We start from the raw sequence: 16,823 nt of genomic DNA on the forward strand, positions 1-16,823 counted from the left end.
GTGGCAGCCCCGCCCGGAGTCACTCACTCAAGCAGTCACTCGAAGCTATATGACACAAGTTGTTATTTCTATAGTGGAGACAGGAATAAAAAGGACCTCGCTTGGAAGAGTGTCAGTAAGGACTTTGGGCAACTTGGTAAGTTGTAATACACGCTTCACTTTTGAGTCACGTGACGTTTATCTACCCGCGCCGTTTATTTTTCCCCATAGTAAGGTTACCCAATACAAAACTGGTAACTCTCTTGATAAATGCACAAGTAACATCAGTCATCTTGCAAACAGACACTCGCACAGCAGTTGCCCCTCCCACAAGAAGCGGATTTTGCTTCGGACGTGCGTCAAATGCTTGCTTTTTCTGCGCGTCTACTCCGCTCTACACGCGCGAATGCATCCAAATTGTTCAAGCGGCAAACCACGCGCGGTAGACGCGATTTTGACGCCCAAACCGCGTTTGGTGTAAACTCAGCATAAGGGTGATGATCTATTGTTTTAAGTTTTATAAATCAAGAACAAATTAATTTACTAAAAAGCTACCAGAAAAGTTACAAAATGGAACAAATGAAACACACTCACAAACTCTCTTTTTTAAAGAGCACCTATGGTCAGATTGATGTTTTTACATTTCCTTTGGTGTGTAGGTGTGTATTAGTAGCTATGTTTGTGTATGTTAACTATATGAAAAAGATACATACACCCCCCAAAAAAAACGATGACGCATGATATCATCTACAACGTAAATCTCTTTTTTTAGACTACAACAAACACACGGATTGTATGCAACAGTTTACTTCCTAGGATTGGTGATGTAGACAAGACCGACATTGTCATAATTCATCCCACTTTGGACTCTCAGCCTGTAAGTTAACTCCAATTAGCAACCAAATCTTTCAAACATGTTAAGGAGCGTCACATTTCCGGCTGACGTCAGAGGTATTCAGGCCAATCACAATATACAGATTAGCACAATGTGTGCTCCAGCCGCACCATGCTTGAACAATCACATTCCCAGTGAATGCCAGTGCATAGAATTGTGGGATAGGACATGAAGGTATCTCAGGAGACATGAAGTAAACATTTGATTCGGACATGACTTGATGCTTTCCTGCCTTGGAATTCTGCCTCAGAATGCAGCATTTTAGAGCTTTTGGATGCAGCCATAGTGAACACAAACTCCCGCCTTCTTTTATGTTATTGGTTGGAATTCTGCCCAGCTCTCTAATGTGATTGGCTGGAATTTGCGTTTGTCTTAAGAAACACCCAACTTTTTTCAATTGATTGGTTACAGTTCTTGCTCGGCCGTGTAATGCAATTTGCTGGAAGTCATTCACGGCTTCTGTGAACAGAAACTCTGCCTTCTTTAATTTTGATTTGTCAACATTTTGACACTGATGTTAGACCACGGTACTAAGTGACCATGTGTGTTTTGAAGGAGGCAGCAACGACAGCAGTGTGTTACAAGTGGGTCAAAAGAAAAACACAGTATTGTAAACATAACAGCAAAATGGCCCATATTGCTCAAGATGACCAGTTCGCCCCTGAATCTGCATAAGCTCTAATCGGGTATATATATATAAAAAAATCTCACTGGCACATGTTAAAAAAAAATGCAGCTCGAGCCTTTTAACTTACTCTTAGAATCTAGATTTTAAAAGTTATAAAGTAAAAGCTATCTCTAATCAGGCATTATTTTTTAACACAGGCATTCTGCTTGTTCTCCTTTAAATAGTTTGTGAATGGACAGGAAGCTGCGTATGAAAACACCAAAACCACAGCCAGAAAGGCCAGTTTCCTTTTGGGGGGCATTTGACTTGCACTGAAATAGCCATTTGTATAATAAGAGACTTATGACATAAGTGATGCTCTAGCAGATGTACTCTTAAAACGAATGTGTTAAAATAACACATGTTGGGTTGGTTTTTTCGGACAGTGATTAGACTAGTCCTAGACTAAAATAAATGTAAGAGCTGACCTTTGTTTTTGCCACAAAATGCACACAAGTAATGTTTTTATTAAGACATGTTTGTGAAAACTAGTTGTATTTCCTAATTAAACTAAGGCCTAGTCCTGGTTTAAGATAATCCCTGTCCAGGGAACCACCACGTTTAAAACACATTTAAGGCGTTGTCCTTAACTAGATAAATCTCTGTGCTATTTTTGGAACAACACACTTTGTGCTGTTTTAACCTATCATGTGTTGTCCCTTTCATTTATTTCAACACAAAATCAACGTGAAATGACACATAATGTGTTAAAATAACGCATTATGGGGCGGTTTCCCGGACAGGGATTAGACTAGTGCTAGACTTAAACACTTTTAAGAGCTCTCCAAACTGAAAACAACTTGCACTTACATATCTTAAAATACATCAGTGCCCTTTGTTTTACCTCAAAATGCACTCAGGTAATGTTTTTAGTAAGGCATGTTTGTTAAAACTAGTTATATTTCCTAATTGAACTAAGGCCTAGTCCTGGATTAAGCTAATCCTGGTCCGGGAAACCGCCCCAATGTGTTAATAGTATAGCAAAGAACAATATGTAAAAAAAAAAAAAAAAATTGAAATATATGAAAAGTCCACTTCCAATCAAACCCACAAAAATGTGGTGAAATAAATGTACATTGAGTAGTTTTGAATGTTTGAAAGGCTTTTGCTCTGCCAATAAAAATTGGTACTAAATGTGGCCCATCTGTGAAAACCCAGCTAAACTCTTTTTTTGTGATTAACGTTTTTTTACATATAATCATCCTATACATAATGTAAAAACCATTCTGTTAAACTATAACATTGATATCTTGATGTCTTCATATTCACTAAGATGACAGCAAAGATTGAAATTAAAGTAAAATCCTACTTTGATGCCAAAAATCTTATCATTGGATTATTAGACTTTAGCCTAGATTTCACAGACTTGGTCACAAATTTGCAAGTAAAAAATAAAGTAAATAAAGTCATTAAAATCTTAAAATGTTAAACTTTAAATAGCTGTCAACACTTACATAGACAGCAGTACATTGAGATTACAGAGCAAACTTTAACTCAAGTGGTCATACTGCATAATTTTCAAAGCAAAGATGCAGAAGAATACAGGGAGACAGAAGGGTGCAGTTAAATAAAACTCACAATTTGATCTAATTTACACTGAAGGTAAATATATGTTGGTAAAACTATTTACTAAAGGTACAGTAAAATATCTTTAAAACAAAAATTAATTAGCCACATTATAAGAGGAAAACATGACTAGCATACATGTAATTTCTTACCCATTTTCTTTGTCTTTATCTTTACTCTGCTGTTATCAGGTAGATTTGGTCAAAGCGCACAACAACTTCTCTGTATAACAATGTTTGCCGGTTTCCTCTTATATAGTAAATATGAGTTTAGGGGCGGAGTGATGATTTTGTAAGGAGAAAAATTTTACTGTAAAAATTTATTTAGCAAAACATCTTCAACACTTTTTAAAAGTGATTAAAAAAGGCAGTGTGGTGCGGCTTTTTATATTGCTAGGCAACTACCGATGCAGCTGTCCTGTCAGTCAAATATTGAAGCGTAAGCGCTCTTTTGCTGTTAAGTGTCATATTAGGAGAAACTTTAAAACGATGGCGCTTCCTCTGACCTTGTTTGAGGGTGAGAGAGGTGCACAAACACGCAGGAGAGAGAGCTATAATGACCCTTAAATGAATGAAAACAGATATGGTTTTTGGTTGAACATTTGGTTTATTATATCAAACTTTTTTTTTTGAAAAAAAAACTTTTGAAAAAACAAAACAAAATAAAGCTGCATCACTCATTTGAACAAAATAAGATATAAGTTATTTCTTTTTTAGATATCGCCTATGTATAATCAACTTAAGATTGAAAATATAAATTGTAATAGAAATCACTTAAATGTGCTTTAGTGTTTTGAGAGAACGAGACGGACACACACCCGTTTCCGATTTATGGCCGATTTTCATGACTGGATTTCGGGATTCCCTCTGCATCACGGAAATAATACTGCTTTAAATTATAAACAAAACACACCTTTATCTGCACAGAGGGATGTGTTTGCGAATTTGGTAGCACATGTTCGACGTATTTCCTCCTTTTGCAGCCACTCTTCGTCCACATTTCTTGCAAACTGGATATCCAACTTTAAGGACAACACACGCTCATTTTTGGGATACCCAAAGTATTCCCATAATGCAGATTTTAACTTTCTCAGCGGGGGATAGAGGTTAGATTTTGTCTCTGAAATTTTCTCTGCTGTACATAAATGAGTGGTGTCTAGCAGTTATGGGAAATGAAGTAGCATATGCGCAGTAGCACAGGTGAGATCTCCTTTATTATATTTTTTTCCAAAACCGGAAATAAGCAAATGTTTACGGTATGATAATCGTGCATGTTCATATCATGGTATACCATCATACCGGTATACCGTTACAACCCTAATTGGCAGATAGTTAAAATTCATTATTTTATAATAAATTATATCTTCTAAAAAGTATAAGTAGCATTTATGTTGGGCTATTGTGCTGTGGTGTGTTGCGAGAAGGGTGTGATGGGCCACTTTGGGTGAAAAAGTCCAGGGCCACTTTTTGGTCCCAGTCCGCCCCTGTAGGACATCACCTTCTAAGTGATCTGTTTTTCAGGGTGAAACAGTTATGAGCATAATATGGATATAATGAAACTTATATGTGAAATAAATTATGTCCATTGTGGTGCTTATTATACACTGACACACACACACACACACACACACACACACACACACACACACACACACACACTGTTGTGAAATCTTTACCTTGTTGAACTTTTTGAATATACATGAAAAATTTAAGTCATACCCTAAATACAGTTTGAAATGATTTTCTTGCAAGGGCATTCAATCTGCAACATGTAAAGTGTGCCGAAATAAGGCAAATTTTATAGTCAACTGCTTCCGTTTTGCTATCCGTATGCATCCTGATTTTGCAGCTCTTTATATCTCTGTATAAAACATTAAGTCCGCACAGTAAAACAGCATTTTTCCATCGCTATAGTCACATAGCCAACTAAACCTAAGGTAAAGACAGAAAAATGTAGTTAATTTATGTGCTTATGCCATACTATAAAACTCTTAATAATCAGCAATAATGCTCAAATCATAAAACTGTAGAAATAAAATAAAAAGTAAAGGTAAAACAAGTAAAGATAACATTTTCCACTACAATTTTTTTCTCTTATCATTTCATGATAACTAACATTTAAAATTGTCTCTCTATCTCACATTTGAGCGCCGTCCTTTTCCTGTGAAACATCATTGAGGCCATCAAACATCATCATCTATTTCTTTGTCACTGAAATTAATATTAGCATACTGACCAATTTGCAATAGCTTTCTTTGCTTTACTTCCTGTTTTCTCTCCTCCAACCATGCATTTGCTTTCTGGCTTAGCTCATCTCTCATGTTTTTAAGAACAGTCTGTGGCTGGTGTTTAACTACAATGATCATCTTGTTCAGAATTTGTTCCTGATGTCTACCACTTACAGTACAATGATATTTACCTGACATGGCCACCTTTGTTCACCTTTGGCCACCTTTCAATCATCCCCTCATCACTTCCTCTTGTTGGCCCACAGCTTTTAACTCCCTCTCAAAACCTTCTGTGTCTTCCTCCCTGTCTGTATAAGCTTACACCTGGTCCCATGTATTACATGGGTCTTTACAGAAATGCATAGAATTTCGCCATTAGTATTGGCTACGCCTGTCTAAAAACCTGCACAATTTGCTGTGTATGCACATTTAGCTGCAAACAAATTTGTAGAGAACGGCTTGTGTGAAGAGCTCATTTGACATCGTACATCATCTTTTGGGTTTCATTTAGTTGCATGAGAGCTACACACAGTATTCTTATTCTAGCAGATATGAGTCACTGCCAATTTCTCAGTTTCAGTTCCCCATTCCTTATAATAGTGAAACTGTCCAGCAGACATTTGTCCCAGATGGACCATAGCCATTTGCAGCTCTTTTTCAGTCTTTTTTCTGTCCCTCTTCCTTGTTTACACAGGTTTTCTCAGCGGGACATTTGGGTTAACTTTGGTGAAAATTCTCTCCAAAGTCTCTGAATTTCTCATTGAACCTTTGTCTGCTCGTTGAAATGTCCGGTGTATAGGTTTTTAACAGCTTGAGTCAGTCCGTTATTGGTCCATGGTCTGAAAACCCACATCGAACCTTCCGGGCTGGACACTTGTATCATTGGCATGGATGACGCTAGTACCTCGTCCTTGTGGTTGCCCTCGTCTGAAGTTTAGGGGCAACTTTGCACAGATTTTGATCTCGGACAGACATTTTAGTTAGCCTTTCTGGTTTAACTGTCGGTTTCACATAATTGATCTGCGGGTCAGCGTCCTGGTTCGGTTCTTCGTCCGACAGTTCTTTGTTGACCAATGATGATGCTTGGGCTGCCTGCAGAGGAAGCTCTGGTTCGGCATGATGTGCAAAATTGCGGAGTTGGTGAGGGAGGATGTCATCCTCATCGGGGAAGGTTTTGGAAGTTTTGAAACATGTAAAAAAATACTCTGAAGTGTGATCAAAGCTTACAGTTAAAGTAGGATAGAGCTTTGGGATGGGCTTTTGTTGGGCAAGGGAAATCGAAAGAGAAGAACACAGTATATAAAATTGTGAGGGGTTGGGGCTCATAACAGAAGAGGTGGAGGTGAGGGGTCTCTTATCTTCTCTAACTTGAAGTCTGAAAAATTTGCATTTGTATTTGCATTCTCTGACTCCTTTCTTGTTATTTCCCCTTGGGGACGTGACATTTCTGCACTGCCTTCAATATGGTTTGTCTTTGGAAAGCCACTTCTTACCTGTATACTATCAGTGTGGACCGGTGCACATACAGATTGTGTGGCTTCATAATAAACAAACTAATCCAAGTCAGAATCATCGTATATTTGTGTGGATTTATCCATCTGCTAGAGCAGGATTCTCCAAATCATACCCTGGGGGGCCGGATCACTGCAGAGTTTAGCTCCAACCCTGATCAAACACACCTGAGCAAGCTAATCAAGGTCTTCTTGACTAGAAAATCATAGGTGGGTAAGTTTGATTAGTGTTGGACGTAAACTCTGTAGTGCTCTGGCCCTCCAGGGTAAGATTTGGGGAACCCTGTGCTAGAGCATCACTTATGTCATATACTTCTGCCCAAAGAAGTATCTTCTTATATCTATTTTTATAAATGGCTATTACAGTGTGAGTCAAATGCCTCCAAAGAGGAAGCTGGCATTTCTAGCTGCGGGTTTGGTGTTTTTTTATATGCTGCTTCCAATACCACATTCACAAACTACTAAATGCAGTGGAGAACAAGCAGAATGGCAGTGTTAAAAAGATAATACATTCAATTAAATGTAATTTATATCACGCTTTTCATAATTGTCTAATTGTTTCAAAGCAGCTTTACATTAAAAACCAAGAGAAAAACACAATAAAATTGGTGGACAACATAAGCAGCAGAGTACAGTGGCTAAGATTAAACCATACTAGCAAGCGTAGTAAAAATGTTATGTATAAAAGAGAGTTCTAAGTTAAGACAATGTCTGACTCCCAAGGGGTTGAAAAAAATTATTTAACAGGAGGAAAAAGTCCTAGGAAGAAAAAATCCTTCTATATAGAGCCAGATATGGCTGATTCTATAGATGATATACTATATGTATTAGATATTATATTCAGGGGCGTCGGACTGGGGGTAAAACCAGTACTGATTACCAGGGCCCCAAAGGAAGAGAGGGCCCTTGAAAAGTCTGGAATATATTATGGGGGTGGGGCATGGGGGCCCATCAGGACTGCCTATGCATAGGGCCCAAGATCTTGTCCAACGCCCCTGATTATATTATAAAATGTATTATATATATGAATATAGGTAGATTAAATGGTGGCAACCGGTGGTCGTTGGTCAGACATTGGTTGGGCATCACGTTGATGAAAGGCCAGTAGATCAGCGGTGTGATGACCTCCACGGCAGCAGGAACTGATCCAGTCACTAATATCGCTAATACATTCTGTTTGCTCAGAAACCTGATGGGTTTTGTTAGGATGTGAGGAGATGTAAAGCTGGATATCATCTGCATAAAGATATCTTTTACATTTTAACTTTAAAATCTAGATTATAAGAGTAAGAAAGGAGTCAAAAGGCTCCAGTTGCAAAGAGACCATTTTTGGAAATCACCTTCTAAGTGATCTGTTTTTCAGGGTGAAACAGTTATAAGCATAATATGATATAGTGAAATGTATATAGTATATGAAATAAATATGTCCATTGTATGCTGCTTATTATGCACATGGACACACACACACACACACACACACACACACACACGTTTGTGAAATCTTTACCTTGTTGAACTTACTGTATACACATGAATAATTAAAGTCATAACACAAATACAATTTGAAATGATTTTAATAATTTCAAGTACCATCATCAACATTAATTTATCTTTTCTTTTTGCTGTTGACAAAGACAATTACACAGAATATGACTATCCAGAAGAAGAAGAAAACTCATCAAAACTCATCATCTTTAAGATATGCATATATGTTGTCACCTTAGTCATAGGTGTCATTGGAAATGGACTTGTCATCTTTGTGACCGGCTTCAAAATGAAGACGACAGTCAACTCCATTTGGTTTCTTAACTTGGCAATTGCAGACTTCATTTTTATTACGTTCTTGGTTTACAAAATTGCTTTTGCCTTTGATGATATTTTGGCACAACAAACTCACGGTGGCATGTTGGAATACTGGTTTTTCACTAAATATGTCTGCAAGTGTTTTCTCTCTGACAGTTATCAGTGTGGATCGATGTCTGTGCACATGGTTTGTTGTTTGGGTTCAGAACAAACAAACTTTAGTCAAAGCCAGAATCATCAGTGTATTTGTGTGGATTTTAGCCATCTGCTGCAGCATCCCTTTTGGCTTTGTTGAGTATGAGAATGTCAGTATCTATATGTCTTTGTTCACATACATATTTATTGTGGGATTTCTAATTCCTTTTATAATCATTGCATCTTCATACATAGCTATTGGTGTGCGAGTAAAACGTCTCAAAAGAAAGCACCTCCGGCCTTTTCGTGTCATTATATCTGTGATTCTGGCTTTTTTCATATGCTGGTTTCCTCTCCACCATTTCTGCTTAATAAGTGCAGTGAAGTATAAGAGTCTCAGTGCTATAGAGAAACTCAAAGCTGCAGAAACCTTTGTAGACTGTCTGGCTTATCTGAACAGTTGTCTGAACCCCATTCTCTATGTGTTTATGTGTGATGAGTATAAGAAGAAACTTAAAAAGTCTCTCTTGCTGGTGTTTGAGGCGGCTTTTACTGAGGAGCATCTGAGTTGGAGATCAACTTCACTTCCTCACAACTCTCAATGTCAGCAGGTAGTAAGTGTACAGACAAAAGAAACAAACATCTGATCCTTTGCTGAAAACAAGAGAACAAATACATTTTTAGGTTCAGTCGTATATGATTGGAGACATAATTTGTAATTTGGAAATAAAGATTTCTCAAGTTCTCCTCCATTCTTCTCAAAGTTAAAGAGAGAGCGCTGATTTGTGATAAAAATGTATGAAGAATTTACTACTGACTAAAAATGATAATACTGCTGAAATAAACTGTGACGAGTCAGACAGATGTGGATCCATTTGCAACTCTTCATTGTTGAAAGCACACAACAAACAGAATAGGCATAAACGTTAACACAATCCAGGGTCGGGGCAGGCAGAGAACAATCATAAACGATGCTCAGTTCAATATCGGGAGAGGCAGAAAGCAGTCGTAATGGATAATCCAGTCCTAAGTCGCAAACATCAATAATCCAATAATCAGTCCAAAATAAGCACCAAGAAAGCAAACACGGGTAAACACAAGGAAACGCTCAGAAATGCTGCTAGTGGCAAACAAGACTTTGCAAAGTTAGTGTGTGCAGGTCCCAGGTTAAATAGACCCGTTGGTACGGGGAGTTATGGGAGATGTAGTCTAATACGCGAGTAAGTGTGAGGGTTGTGTACTGGTAATGCTGACATCCGTCACATAAACAAACCCATAAAATAGCTGGAAAGTCCTTATGGATTAAATCTTTTCATGCAGCAACTAAATTAAAATATAGTCATATTTTAAAACTATCACATAAAATTCTGAAACAACATCAGCAATGATAATCTAGTGTTCAGTGCTCTCAAGAGCGCATTCAGTGATCCGAGTTTGATCCTTGTCTCACAATACTCATGTAAATTTATGTGTGCATTATAGAGCCACCAGTCATCATGTTAAACCCTGGGAGTATGAAAGCTTTTAAACCACTGGTTTATTCTCATACTGTACGTGTAACTGTTAGCTGTTTGCCAGTAACTTACTGTAGATTTAAGTTGATGCTATTTACTGGCAACAGTTTGTTTAAAGTTAAATGAACATTAAACATTAACAAGTCTTTGTCTTTACAGAATAAAACTATAAAATACCAGCCTCATGCGAAGCATTTTGGAAACCAGAAATCCTCATCAATCTTTTTCTGTTGTTTCCTTCATATTTTGGTTCCCAGACCCTGCTGAAAAAAACAGCATCAAACCAGCATGGACCAGCATGGGAATTATGCTGGTCTATGCTGGTTTAGCTGGTGGTCACCAGCATACCAGCACCAAAACACAACATATGCTGGTCTTGCTGGTATGACCAGTATGCTGGTGCTATTGCTGGTTTGATGCTGGTTAAGCTGGTGCTAATGCTGGTTTGGTGCTGGTTTAGCTGGTGCTAATGCTGGTGCTGATGCTGGTTTAGCTGGTGTTCACTAGCAAACCAGCACCAAAACACAACATATGCTGGTCTTGCTGGTATGCTGTTTTTTTCAGCAGGGGAATGCTTTGCATGAGGCTTATATTTTAGTTTTACTCTGTTTCAAACTGTGTATGTTTTTTATATGTATTTAGATATATTTTTGGTCACTTTTTTAACAATATATTTGTTCAATCATACTTTTGTGGCTATTATCCTTATATTAGGTTAGTTAAGATTATAATTTAAACATTTGATAGGCCTATCACATACCATATTATAAACCACATGTTTATATTGTATTTACTCTACAGTGACAGTTATCTTGTAAATTAAGAGAAAACATTTGCATTAAAATGTTTTATGTTATCTGTAACATCGCGATTATCCACTAGATGGCGAACTTACCCAATTTACATAAAAAACCGAAAGCATTTTTTTTTTACTAATTTTAAACTCTGTGTATGTTTTGATAATCATCCTGAATCTGATCTCTAACAAACTTCCTTCACAAAAATGCAATTATTTCAGTTTTTTGCTAAAAGAAAATGTATTTTAACGAGAAATACCCATATTTAGGAGTTTATAAGCAGAGAAAAAGATTATAGGATGAAACTTTTTTCCTGTTTTGTTTGTTTGAAAGCAGAGGGTCTGTTCTTTCATTCGCTATATTTGTATGTTTATATATTTTTGGAAGAATTTTTTTTCTGGAATGCATTTTGTGAAACTTTGGCAATGGAGAAATTCTCACAGAAGAGCATGAAGATTCTCTCATGCTAACACATTGACCCCATGGATCTTATGAAAAACTTTACATAATTTTATGCAAAGTCAATGAAAATCGAGCAGGACTAAAACTGATTGCTATCAAAAAAGTTCAGCAACAACGTCCCAAGGATGACAGTGGCAATGACAGTGTTCTTATTATGACAAAGTAAGTGTTTTGATTAATGCCATTAATGTTTTTTATCAGTGTATACCACTAGTCAACTAAATGAATATAACATGGCAAAGATGAATGCAATTTATATATTGATTTAATAGATTTATTTTGAAAAAAGAAATTGTCATGGATTTATTGCATTTTGCAGGGAAAAAAGTCAGTTTTTAGTATAAATCTTTGAAAATCAAATTATGGATTCAAATTTTTTATGTTTTTATGACCTAAAGATGCTATGTGAAAGTTTGTAACAGAAAATAGTGTTTTTTATCTTGTCACTTTCTTGGTATAGAAAACAAAAACAAAAAAAATGGTCAAAATGGATTTATTGCATTTTAGAACCAAACTTTTCATATGTACCTATTGGAAATACATAAAAAATAAATATTAAAAAATTTCAACTCATCCCTTTTAAAATGATGCAGTTTGGGGCACCGTGACGAAAACAAAATATGCGACGGGGTTTTGACGCTTATTTGTATGACAACGTTTTATGTTAGGGGAGAACCGGGGCGAAAGTAACGTTGGACAGTAGTAACAAAACGATTTTCTCCGAGCCCTGACAACATTTGCATTCCAAACTATGACAGCATCTTTAGCATGCAACCCTTGACAGAGCTGAAAAATATAGCATTATTTACTCACCATTTTGCGCAAATTGGTCCAAAAAGGTGTTTTCAGCTATTATAAGTAAATTCCTAAAGTGGTCTTTTTTTCTTAACGCGTTGTGTTTCATGTTTCATGTGTCATCTTGTTTTGTTTAGTTACTTTTGACCCACCTGTGTGTTACTTTCATCCCTGCTGTAAAGCCGAAAGTATACTAGGGACGTCTGCGTATGCGCGCTGTCCGCGGTCGGTCCAATGCAACCATTTTATTTTTGTGCAGCCCAAAATTTGAGACCGTGTGGACAGTGCGTGTACAGTGCGCGTACAACAGCGCATGCGCGTGAAAATATTTTGACAGGACACTCCACTATAAACAATTATACAAAGGAAATAGACAGCATTTGCACACACACGTCGTTTTTCTTCTTTAAATTTTACTTCTTCCAAGAACAGAAAGCTGTGGCACATGTTTGTTACCATAATGTTTGATTCCTGTTTTGTGTTTGCCTGTTTTTTGACCCGTGCCTGTTCATTTGATATTGTTTGTTTTGCTGCCTGCCCTGACCTATTACCTGTTATTGGATTACATTTTGGATTGCCCCTTACTGGATGTGTTTGCCTGCCCTTTTGGGATTTACTTTAATAAACCTCTTTTGCACATGGATTCATCTCTCCTTCGCTTTCTTTAAAGAGCACCCACGTTATACCTGCGGACAGGGTGAATGTATAATCATGACACTCATCTCATTAAAATATGCTAACTGTATAACACTGGATGTAACTTTTTTGTATATATAGTTTAAAAAATCATGCATGTTACCTGCAACAAATTATTTAAAACCTAACTATAATGATTGTATTTATTAACTGTAGTTGCTGAGCTAAGGTCAGCATAGGGAATTTATATGGCTAATTTAACCCTTGTGTGGTGTTCGGGTCTGTGGGACCCGTTTTGAATGTTTACTGAAAGAAAAATTATGCAATTAATTGTTCTTTCAACCTCAAATTCATTGGCCTTGGCTCATTTTCTATGAAGAACATAAAAATAAACAACTTTATAATTAATGTACACTGTACACCCCCCCTACACATTTATATTACATATGTGGTGTTCGGGTCCACTGGACCCGGGGTTAATAAAAGTGTAAAAATTGAATGTGCTATGTAACTTCACTCTGTTTTTCTCCTACCTGGGACTCATGTGAGTGCATGAGTGTGTTTGTATACATGTCTGTACATATGTGGTGGATGCATGTCAGAGTTTTCTCCTTCTGCTTTTGCTGTAATGCCGCAAGGATACAACATGTTATATGCCGTGCATGAACATTTGTCTGTACCTACTGTCCCAAACACTTTACCTTCTGTCTAACAGGAACCATTCTACATTTTACCATTATAAAAAATCCATAGTTTTATTGTAGTAAAAGAGTAGTAATCATGGTTATTTGGTATATTGATTACCATTTGTAAAACCATGGGTTTACCACAAAACCTATGGTGTGTGTACCTGCTATTTATCACGTTGTGGGGACCAAATGTCCCACAAAGATGTGTGTGTGTGTGAGAGAGAGAGAGAGAGAGAGAGAGAGAGAGAGAGAGAGAGAGAGAGAGAATAATAGAGAAAGTAAAATATTATCCATGTATTTTCATCATTCTAAGTTGTGGCCAATAGCAACACATTGTACTTCAATGTGTGTGGACCAGATGGACACAGTATATGTGTATAAAATGCAAGAAATGCATATACAACACAGCTACACATTAAAAATTTGCTTCTTATGTGTTGTGTTGGCTGGCATGAACAGGTTATGTGTTTAGTGTGGATGATGTCTTATGATACGGCATCTGTTCAGTTTGAGGCCTGTGCTGTGTAGACTGACACAAATGTGTACAATTTCAAAAAGTTCAAATAATTAAACATCAACAGTGATGAAAAACTTTGTTTCATTTATACTTATTTAAGATAAATATGATTTTCCCCCCAATATCTGGATCAGAATAGAATTTTCTTCTTTTATTCCATATTACCACAAAAACGAATGGCACTTTAGTTTATAAATAGCCCTCTACCAGTGGTAAATGACCAATATTAACCATAAATTCTGTCTATATTACTTGCAATAAGGCTAAAGTTAACATCTGTAAACAATATTACATAAATTTGTATGAATGCATTGGTTTAAGATACTAATAATGCTCTGGGTCCACCAGACCCACAAACATCGTCTAAGTAACAAAAATACGAACACCACACAAGGGTTAAAAGACATCTATATTTTGCTAATATGTTGTTTCATTTTGTTGTAAATTAAGTCTTTTCGGGTATCCAAATCTTACTAATCTGAAAGTTTGATCAATTGTACATACATTTGTAATACATGTGGAATGCATAGAGAGTAAAAGGGATATTTCACCAAAAAATTTAAATTCTGTCATCATTTTCTCATTCTCATGTTGTTCTTAACCTGTATGAGTTAATTTTTCAAATGAACTTCCGACACTATTCAGAAACTACATTGTACTGTAAAAGTTTCAAACATTGTTGTGAAATGAAGAATCATTTCATCCCACAATGTACTGCAATATCTGCAGTTTGTTGTGTACTTTAAGAAGACCAGCAGTGATGGAGATAAATAAACAGTGACTTTTGTTGGAGTTTGAGATATATCACTCCTCAGCTTGGCCCATCTCTGTTCATACCGTCACAAACAGAAATGCCTATAAAGAAATGTGATGCAGATATATTTTACCTATCGGGAGGCCTGACTGGAGGCTTGTGGTCCACATAGAATAGACGCATTGTTAGAATTTTGGTGAGGTGTTTGTTAAGCGACTCATAACATACGGCATAGCTAGGGTGTAGAACCTACACATGTCTATAAATTATACTTTAGTCATTGGAAATGGACTTGTCATCTTTGTGACCGGCTGTAAAATTTCTCAAATTGGCAAATGCAGACTTCATTTTAATGGTGTTATTGGTTTTCTACATTGCTGATGTGTCTTACAAGTTGGTTTGGCCTTTCAGCAACTTCCTGTGTAAATATGTGGCTTTTGTTCAGGCATTAAATATGTTTGAAAGCATTTTCTTTCTTTCAATTGTTTAACAAGAACAATTATGAAAAACTGGAGTGACCGTAAGGAATCTTGAAGCTGCAGATCCTTTTGTAAACTGTCTGGTTTATTTACAGCTTTTTCCAATTGCTAACACACAATTTTGCAAACTAGTCTGGTTTTATCAAAACACTTAACAAAATTCACAAACCTACACACTTAAACAGCAAAATACCACATATATCCTGCAAAATGAAGCACTGCGACCTAAACTACATATAGAATTATCAAAATCAAACTTTGGCACGAAATGGCACACACTTCATTTATATTACCAGATTTTTGTCTAACCAACTACACACTGTTGGGCATAATGAAAAGCACCCTCTATTTGCAGATACACACACACACGCTGTTGAAACATTTTTTTATTTTTCACCAAACAAGTGCAATATATTCACAGCAGATAAATTTACATTGGACTGAGCAAAAATCTGTACACTGAAAACGAAAAAATAAAAGATGCAAGAAAAATAATTAGGCAGCATCTTGCCACACAGCTGGGTTTGGCCACAACGCCTCGTCCACATCACAGGCAATATCTTTCCTTGCCAGATATAGAGGGAAGAGGCACCTTGAGTGCCTTATCCATCCCTGAATCACACCCATATCAATCTTATCACATGCCTCTTCCATACAGTAGCCTGCAAAAGAAGAATGCGCACAAAAGACTGCCGGTACCTTGCACCGCCATGCCGAAAATAACTCTTCTATGTGGTTCAGAAATGGTGAGTATGGTGGGAGGTATTGCACATTAATGTTGGGTGGTCAGCAAACCAGTTTTGGACTGGGGATGAACGATGAAAGCTCACATTGTCTCATACTACAACGTACCAGTTTATTTGGTCTGCATCATTCATATGCTCTGGTGGTACGAGAATGTTGTGGAGTCTGTCCAGAAATATGTGAGAATATAGGCTGTGTTGTACGGTCCAAGGTGGGCATGACGTTGGAGGACACCATGCATATTGGAGATGGCAGCACACATTGTTATGTTCTCACCACGTTGGCCATGAACATCTATAATGGCTCTGTGGCCAATGACGTTTCTCCCCCTTCTTCTAGTTTTTGCTAGGTTGAACCCAGCCTCATCTATAAAGATGAACTCATGTGGGATTGCATTAGCATCCATTTCCAGTACTCTCTGAAAACAAAGAACAAAAAGCTGTGAATATGGTGTTATCCAGTACTCTGGGAAACAATGTCGCGTGTAGTGTACTGCACTCAATTTTGTACTTGCATCCACAAATGCCCGTCTTTTTTCTTTGTTTCTCTGAGAGTTTCTCTCAAACGGCACCTTATAAAACTGTTGCATTCTGGTTTGATTTCGCTTGAGAATGCGAGCCACTGAATATCGTGTTGTCTTTTTTCGTAATCTG

At 37.0% G+C, this 16,823-nt stretch overlaps 1 protein-coding gene and 1 pseudogene across 1 annotated transcript in view; one reads left to right on the forward strand and one right to left on the reverse strand.

Moving 5' to 3' along the window:
* The window catches only part of LOC135770362 (C3a anaphylatoxin chemotactic receptor-like), a 37,150-nt gene extending 33,828 nt beyond the window's left edge, over positions 1–3,322 (reverse strand). The window contains exon 1 of the mRNA XM_065280065.1: positions 3,260–3,322. The gene's annotated coding sequence lies outside the window, so the exon portion shown is untranslated. The remainder of the gene's footprint in view (positions 1–3,259) is intronic.
* Positions 3,323–8,412: 5,090 nt separating this feature from the next.
* Positions 8,413–9,430, forward strand: LOC135770195 (C3a anaphylatoxin chemotactic receptor-like; annotated as a pseudogene).
* The last annotated feature ends 7,393 nt before the right edge of the window (positions 9,431–16,823 follow it).

The sequence above is a fragment of the Paramisgurnus dabryanus genome, chromosome 8 (genome assembly GCF_030506205.2).
Source record: "Paramisgurnus dabryanus chromosome 8, PD_genome_1.1, whole genome shotgun sequence".
NCBI lineage: Eukaryota > Metazoa > Chordata > Actinopteri > Cypriniformes > Cobitidae > Paramisgurnus > Paramisgurnus dabryanus.